This window comes from Hordeum vulgare, chromosome 6H (assembly GCF_904849725.1).
Source record: "Hordeum vulgare subsp. vulgare chromosome 6H, MorexV3_pseudomolecules_assembly, whole genome shotgun sequence".
Taxonomy (NCBI): Eukaryota; Viridiplantae; Streptophyta; class Magnoliopsida; order Poales; family Poaceae; genus Hordeum; species Hordeum vulgare.
In genome coordinates this window covers 556,591,555-556,600,123 of record NC_058523.1, presented here as the reverse complement: position 1 = coordinate 556,600,123, position 8,569 = coordinate 556,591,555, and positions in this window count along the sequence as shown.

The following is an 8,569-nucleotide window of genomic DNA, read 5'->3' as shown; positions in this document are numbered from 1 at the left end:
CCTCCATCCCAATCCTCCCCTCCGTCACTGTTGGAGAAAGCCGCCACGTGAAGACCCGAGCGGCTGACTGCGGCGGCCGAGGGCCTCTTCCCTCCGGTGACGGATCGGGTGAGGCAGGTCACCCCATGACGCTGGGGCGTTCTCCCCTATTTGTGTCGCGACGGCGCGGCGGATCACTTTCGGCCACGGCGCAAGGTAGCATCATGGTGCTACGCGGAGGCGACAGAGCTGCACAGCGTCGTGGAAGATCGGGTGATGCTGGCCGCTCGGCATGTTTGCAAGGTCACGACGGCCTTGGTCCTGGTGGCCGGTGGATCGGCGGGTCGGTGGCAGCGACAATATTCGGCCTGGATCCCTGGGCGACAGCCCTGGAATGTGGTGGTAGGTGAAGCTCAGGTTTCCCATCACTCGTAGAAAATGCCTAGCCACAACTTACGTTGGTGGCGCGCCGTTTCTCACCAACGCCAGCACTAGTTTTTTCAAATAGCAATGTCGTTGGACATATTCGAACGCCATAGCTATTTGCTTAGTGTTGGCGTTGCAAATTAGGCCCGGCGTTGCATTGGTTGGATCGTAGGGGCGATAATTTACTTCACGGGTGAGGTCTCTATGGTCCCACGCGAGCACTAGTCGGTTTTAACAACCCGACGGAGTAAGAAAAAACTTATCTCTCGTTACTCTTGAACCCCAACTCCACCGGCCCGTCCTCCTCTTGATCCCCGTCGTTGCCGCCGCCGCCTGACGCGTCCCATCTCCGTCCAATGCCGCCCTGCCCGACATCGCCCTGCCGACGCCGCCTGTCTCTGCCCGACACGCACCAGCCCGTCTCCGCCCGACACAACCCACGTCTGTAATTTTTCATGTCATATATAAAGAAGTATGGAAATCCATGCATCTCGAATACAAATTAGCTAGGCATGCCACTTCTTGATGGAAATCCATGCATCTCAGTTACTATCACAATATATTTAGTACTTACTACTCTAGTCCATGCGGTTCCAAAATATTTCCAGATAAATCCCTAGCTATAGTGTGTTTCATTGATATATGAATTTGCAATACTTAGGGCCTGTCTGGTTGAAGACTAATTTTGCCAAGCCAAAGTGTGGAAAGCCACAAAACCATAAAGTGTGGCTGAAAAATTAAACTTCAAAGTTTGATAAAAATTGGGGAAAAGAAACTCTAGGGAATAAAGTGTTGCCTAGAGCCAAACAATCCCTCTTAGCCATACTTCTTGTAGCTAGAACCAAACACCAAACACCAAAATATGGCAATGCTAGGCCTAGAACAAAACAACCCCTGTTAGCCATACATTTTGTAGCTAGAATCAAACACCAAACACCAAACACCAAAGTGTGACAATCCTAGGCCTAGAACCAAACACCAAATGTAGCTAGAACCAAACACAACCTTAGTGCCCCAATAATTATGTCTATGTTTCATTGATATGTTCCAAAAAAACAAAGTGACTATAGCTGCCAAATTCGGCTTGGTACTATCTTATTTGGCAACTTTGACTTTTTAAGAAGTTTTCAACCATAGTTTTACAAGTAATATATAATTGTACCCCAATAGCTTGATAAGTAATAGCTCCACAAACTAAGTTCTTTTTTGTAGTAACTTAGTTCTTTTTTTGTAGAAACTTAGTTCTTTTTTGGCATGTAGTTCATAGGATTCAATAGTTATTGTTAATTAAACCAAATTGCTTGTTTTATGTCTGGTGCTACAACATGGCCAACTATAGCATCTTGATAGGCTCCTTTGAGCACTGGTTGGGCTATGCCGAAGATAAAGGCGACGTGAGCACTAACCATGTAATGACGGTTACAAAAAACTTCCATGAGGATTACAAACATTCATATATCTAACTAATATTTAATTGTTGATGCTTTGAAACCCTTGCCAGGCATACCTATCGGTTGGTCCGCCTTCTCTAACACCCGTTGTGCAGCAGACACGTGACGTGGACGCGCTCAATCACGAGCACATCGCGTCACGTAAGAGTACGATCAAGGCCCTGTAGGAGTTGAATGACTCCCTCAATGAGGAGAAGGGCAAGATTATCGATGAAAATGCTATTGTCTACGATAAGATTTTCAGTTTCGAACGTGACATCGCGGCGCTGAACTTCGAGATAAGTGTGATCAAGAAGGAGATACGAAACCTCAAGTTCGAGAGGACTCAACTGAAGACAGGGAAAGCTCGTTACATCCTAGAGGGGCAGATGAATAGGAATAAGCTTTGTGAGCTTAAATTAGTCCTTAGAAAAAACATTTAGTTTGTGGAAGGTGTGCTTGGTACTTTTCTTTTGTGAATTTGGTGAAACATTTAGTTTGTGAAGTTGGTAGCATCTTTTGTGAATTGCTGAAACGTTTATCATCTTTTATGAATTGCTGAAATGTTTAGCATCTTTTGTGAATTGCTGAAACATTTAGTTTGTGAAGCTGATATTTTTTTATTATTAGCTAAATATGGCATTGCCAGCGTGCAACTCTGTCCAACGCCATAGGTAATCAAAATACTGTTGGTGTCATCTCCAACGTCACCACTGAATTTTAATGGTGGCGCCATATTGGTGGCATCGGGTGCCCACGCCAACACATCCCTTTTCGCCGCGCCATAGCTAGGCTTTTCTTCACTAGTGCGTGGCGGCATGGTGTGGTGGAGTCCTGTCCAAGGCAGTTTTTTGCCGACAATCTGGTGGTTTTGCTACGGATTGATTCGGATTAGAGATGGTGACTAGGGCGTGGGTTCCATCTTTATGGCTCTCACGGTTTGGCGAGGTGGGATGAGGGCCCTCCTCCCAAGCTCCAATGGTGGCACAGTTAGGCAGTGGCTGGTGTGCTAGGGCTCCTATGGTGGCAATGCTTTTGTGGATGGTCGCCGGATCTAGGCGGCTTGATCTGGGGCTTTGAAGGCGGTCGAGATGGTGCATAGGTTGTTAGGTGGATTTCTTCGCGACGGATCCGGGTGATAACCTGGTCTTAGGTTGGTCACCGAAGCCGGTCATGACGGTGCCCTTATCATCGTTTCCTTCATGAAGGCATCATGGAGGTGAAGCTCTCAACTCCACCCAATACCCATGGGAAACCCTAAATCAGCAGATCCGATGACATCGACACTCTTGTGTCATTTCCCCATTCGAGGAATCATTCTTGGAGGTGTACGCGTGTTCAAGGGATGAGGTGACGACATCTTTGGTGGCGCGATGCTTCATTCTGCATATTCATGGCAGTGGATCTCGGCGGCGTGAGTAGTGACAAAGTGTCAGATTGATGAATTTCAACTTTGAAGAAAATCCAGCTTGAAGAATTTCAAAGTTGGGTGGTGGTGTGACCCACCATATAAGAATGATGATTTGAGGCGCCGCGTACAATTGTCGTAGGGCCCTGAGTGTTGGTAAACGTAGTAAATTCAAAAATTTCCTACGCCATACAAGGATCTATCTATGGAGAGACTAACAACAAGAAAGAGGGAAGAGCATCTTCATACCTTTGAAGATCGCTAAGCGGAAGCATTACTAGAACACGATTGATGGAGTCATACTCGCAGCGATTCAGATCGCGGCGTGATTCCGATCTATGTGCCGAATCACGACACCTTCGCGTTCAACACACGTGCAGCTCGGTGACATCTCCAACGCCTTGAACCAACAAGGAGGGAGGAGAGGTTGAGGGAGAGCTCCGGCAGCACGACAGCGTGGTGGCGGTGGAGCTACGTGGAACTCCGGCAGGGCTTCGCCAAGCACCGCGGAGGACGAGGAAGAAGAGAGGTAGGGCTGCACCGAGAGAGAGAGAGAGAGAGTTCGTGTCTCCGTTCAGCCCCAAAACCCCGGGTATTTATAGGAGGGAGGGAGGAGGGTGCGCCACCTCTAGGGTTTCCAGCCTAGGGGTGGCGGCAGCCCATCTGGGGCCAAGGGGGCGGCGGCCAGGGTGGAGAGGGGAGGGCGGCGCCCTAGGTGGGCGTTGGGCCCCCTCCGTGCAGCTGGCCGACGTCCTCCTCGAGCTGGACGGTGAGCGGCCCGAGCTCCTCCGCACTTCTATTCACACGAGTTATCGTCCGCGAGGACGAGGCGTCGCCGGACAAACTCCCAGCAGGAGAGGAGCCGGAGGAGCCGATGCGTCGAGCCGCGAGCTCGCGCTCGTACTCCTCGAGCTCGCGGCGTTCCAAAGCCGACGGCGGCCGGAGGCCATACTTCAGCTACCTCCGCGATCCTCGCTTGCGTGCGGCGTCCGAGACGCGACGGCGACGACGTTCGACGTCATCCCATCCATTTTTGTGGCCCGTTGGTGGTTTTTTGTCTCGCGGGTGGCGAGGAATTAGGGCGGAGTGGGAGTTGAATTGCGAAGAAGGACATGGTTCGACCCGTAAACGCGTTGTGAAACCACATATATTCCGTCTGGAGGGGTCTTTTTGCAAGCCGCGGTAAAAAAATTACGAACCGGATGCGCGATACGGGGTCTATTCTGACCACTAAAACGGGCTAAACCCGTATACTCGCTGAAATTTTACGAGTTGAACCTTTTTACGAAGTCTGTTAGAGATGATGTAACACCATTGTACCTTTGCGACTGGGCTACACCATTATAAGGTTAATTTAAATAATTAATCAAATAGTTGAATGCATTGCCCAAATGTAGGGGCCGGGTACCTGCTTCTTATATATATATATATATATATATATATATATATATATATATATATATATATATATATATATATATTTGTTTTTTAAACTATAACAAATAGCTGGCCGGGTAGGCAGACATACCTGTAAAATATCACACTAATAACTTTCGGATACGTGGGGTATGAGTTTTTCATGAAGACACATGCATAGTCTTTCTCGGAAATAGGAGGAATTGCGTCTCTTTTGGTCATTATGAGTACACGAACGAAAAAAAAAAAGATTCATCATTCATGTACATTAGTATCTAAGACATATTTTTATAGAAGAATCCCATCCGGATGAGATCGTGGGCAAGTCGCTCCTGACATGAGTCAAACTTTGATCTGCAAGGCATTCATCATTCATGTACATTAGTATCTAAGACATATTTTTATAGAAGAATCCCATCCGGATGAGATCGTGGGCAAGTCGCTCCTGACATGAGTCAAACTTCGATCTGCAAGGTAACACCATTTTACCCTTGTCACTGGACTACTGCCCAGCCGAACAGGCCCCCCGCGTCGCCCTCCCCAAGCGAGGTGACCGGGGCGGCACCCCCCCTCCTTCCCATTCCCACGAGTCGCCTCTGCCCTCCCCCCTCGTCGCTGCCGCCGGCGGGCGCGGTCGGGCGTTGCTCGCACGGCGCCCCGCAGTCCGGCGGTGGCGGGCCCCCTTCTTCCCCCGTTGCTGGACCCCGGCTCGGGCATGCGGTTCTGGCGACGGAGCCCTTCGGTCGGCGGCGCTCCGTTGCGGATCTGGACAGCGGCGGTGCGGAGGTGTTGCCCCTTGGCAGCGCTGATGGCCCATGGCTTGCGGCACCCGGCGACGCCCGGCTGGCTCAGATCTAGGCCCTAGGGGCACGATCTGGGTCGGGGCGGGCCTGCTGGGGGGTTGTGGTGGGTTGTTCTCCGGTGGCTCTGGCGAGCTCCTTGCGACAGGGACATCGGCTGATGTGCCGCAACTGCTGCAGCCTGGCGGCGGAGCTTCACGGGCCTGTTCTGGGTTCGGCTGGACATTTGGTCTGGTGTGCCTCTGCTGCTATGTCCGGTCTGCTATCGCCTGAGCCGGTGAAGGTTGTTCCCTCCCTCGTGGCTTCGGTGTTGTCGGTCCTTGTTTATGGGTGTCTCGTTTGGATCTGATCGGCCTCGCTTCTTTGGCCGTGGTGAGACGACGACGGTGTCCTCTCATGACTATGCTGGTGCATGTTGGTGGGCGGCGGGTGTGGTGGAGCCGAAGGTTGGTCCTAGGTGGCGGGTGCGAGGGGTCGGGAGAAATCTATGTCAGGTCTTGCCGGCACCAACGAGGTGACTCCTGCGGACGCTGTCATCCTTCTTGTGGTTAATTTTACAAGAAAGACGAAAATCTATTTGGAGGACTACTGCCCAGCCCTCAAGTAAACGCAGGAAGAAAGAGGAACGAATGAGAAGCCTGGTTAATTTTACAAGACAAAGACAAGTTTGACACAACACGTACCTGGTGTCGTGAAGGCAAGTTATTAGCACGATCAGGAAGAAAATTGAGCTTAGGATGGTGGTGACACATCGAGCAAAGAAAAAAAGTAGCAGCACGAGAGGCTAAAGTGACGGCGAGTGGGTCGCTCTCTGCTGCGCTGGATCGATTGCAACGGCAACAAGGAGTAGGAGTACGTAGGAGGGAAGAGACTTGCCAAAAATAGACAAGTTTTGACTCGAGGGAGAAAAAAAAAGGTCCAAAGAGAGGCAGAAGGCTGAGGCCGTCTACTGCGCCACGTGGTAGTAGTAGTAATACCGACCAGGCCGTTCCGACAAGGAAACGGAATCGCGCGCACCTGAGAAAAAATCGCGGCGCCCATCACCGAGACCATGCCGGAGCCGTTTTTGGGGTCGCGCCCATCGTTTGGGTCCTCGGTCAGCGCCCGGCGCCGCACCTCGCCGGCGGCCGGCTCCACCTCGACCCTCGCTGCTCCAACGCCGTCCATGCACGCCGAGAGCGTGCCTAGCTACCTCGTGCTCATGGGCTAATAATTAAGCTGCTCTGGTCGTCTGCAAACATGAATCGGCCGGCTAAACTGTTGATATGTCTAAAACTGCGCATGATTGTAAACCTAACGACCAGAGTTCGATTCTCTGTCAGAGACGAATTTCTGGAATTCTCATGAGGGATGCTTCTTCTATATCAATAAACCGTGGGTGCTAGTGCCCATGGAGTTTCATTTTTTTTTTTTTTTTTTTTAAAACTAAGCCACGCGAGCTAGCTCATAATTTAATTATTGAGCTGTTCTGGTCGTCTCTAAACATGAATCGGCCAAACTGTCCGTACACACATATATATATATATATATAAATAGTAAGAACATCTACACTCACGCCTTGCAAATTCGATTCCCTGAACAACCGCGGACGCATCCGGACGTGTCTGTGGGTCCTTACCGATCACGTCTTATTTTTTTTTTCTTCACATCCACATACCTCATAACCGGCGTCCTATATCCTTACTACACATGCATGTCAAAATAATCTATATGATAAAACATCAGACAATAACGAGTACAAGATTTACGGCAAACAAACATCCATCATCACCCAAAAGATCATCGAGTTCGCAGGAAATAGTTCATCATCACCTAAAAACTATATTAACAATGCGTAGGGGGAGGGGGCAGATCACCACTTCCTAATTGGACCTTCCCCCTTTGGATCGTCGGCGCAGCTGTGGCCGTCCGCGGCTGGCGGAGGGTCTTGGTCTTCATCGGAGGAGCTGTCGATGTAGCTGTCGTCGGAGTCAGCGTCGAAAAGGACGATGAGCCTCTTCATCCGCCGGATCGTCCTGTCCTGGTCCTGCTTCAACCGCGTCAGTCGAGCTTTCTCCTCCACTGCCTCCTTCGCCTCATGCTCCAACTGCTCTATAGCAAGCAGGAGCACCTTCGTGTTCTTCCGTCACAGGCGCCGAGCGTTCGTCTCCATCGTCGTGAGGAACCAACAATACACCCATGCGAGGAGGTGTTCGTCCTCATCGGGCTCCGTCGGCATCATGTGATGGCGACGCCCATGTTAGACATTGTATTATGTATACACATGGTGTATGTATAAACCATGTGTATTACGATTGTAGGCGTGCGTGTGTGGCTTAAACTAGGGATATCTTGTTAGGGTCTATCTCTTGTGTTTAACCTTGTAAATAGAGATAGATCCTAACTCCTTGTTGTAATCTCCTAGGTCTTGTGCCTTTATAAACACGCACGCGTCCCTGTTAAACGTATACGCTTCAAGCCTTCCTATTGTCACATGGTATAGAGCCTATCTCTTCCTTCCACGTCCAAACCTACACCGCCGCCGCAGCACCATCCTTCATCGCCACCGCCCGTCGCCGCAGCACCACTCTCCTTCATCGCCTCCGCCGCCATGTCTTCCTCCTCCTCCACTCACGCGTATGCCCCTTCCTCCCTCGCTGCCCTCGGTCACACCATCACCGAGAAGCTCTCCCGCGACAATTTTCTGGTGTGGAAAGCTCAAGTACTTCCTCACATCAGGGCTGCCGGCCTCATGGGGTATCTTGATGGTACCACCACGGCGCCCCCTACCGTTCTTCAAACTGAAGCGGACATCGTCGGGAAGAAGGAGATGATCTCCACCACCAATCCTGCCTACTCCACCTGGTATACCCAAGATCAACAAGTCCTCACCTTCCTGCTGGCTTCGCTATTCCGGGAGGTCCTCCTGCAAGTTCATGACATCACCTCCTCCACCGGGGTATGGCACATGATCTTGCAGCTCTTCACTTCTCAATCTCGGGGGCGAGTCATGCAGCTTCGAGGGCAACTCTCCACGACCCGCAAGGGTGATCTTTATGCGGCCGCCTACTACACCAAGATGAAGGGATTCGCCGACGAGCTTGCTGCCGTTGGTAAACCCGTAGATGAAG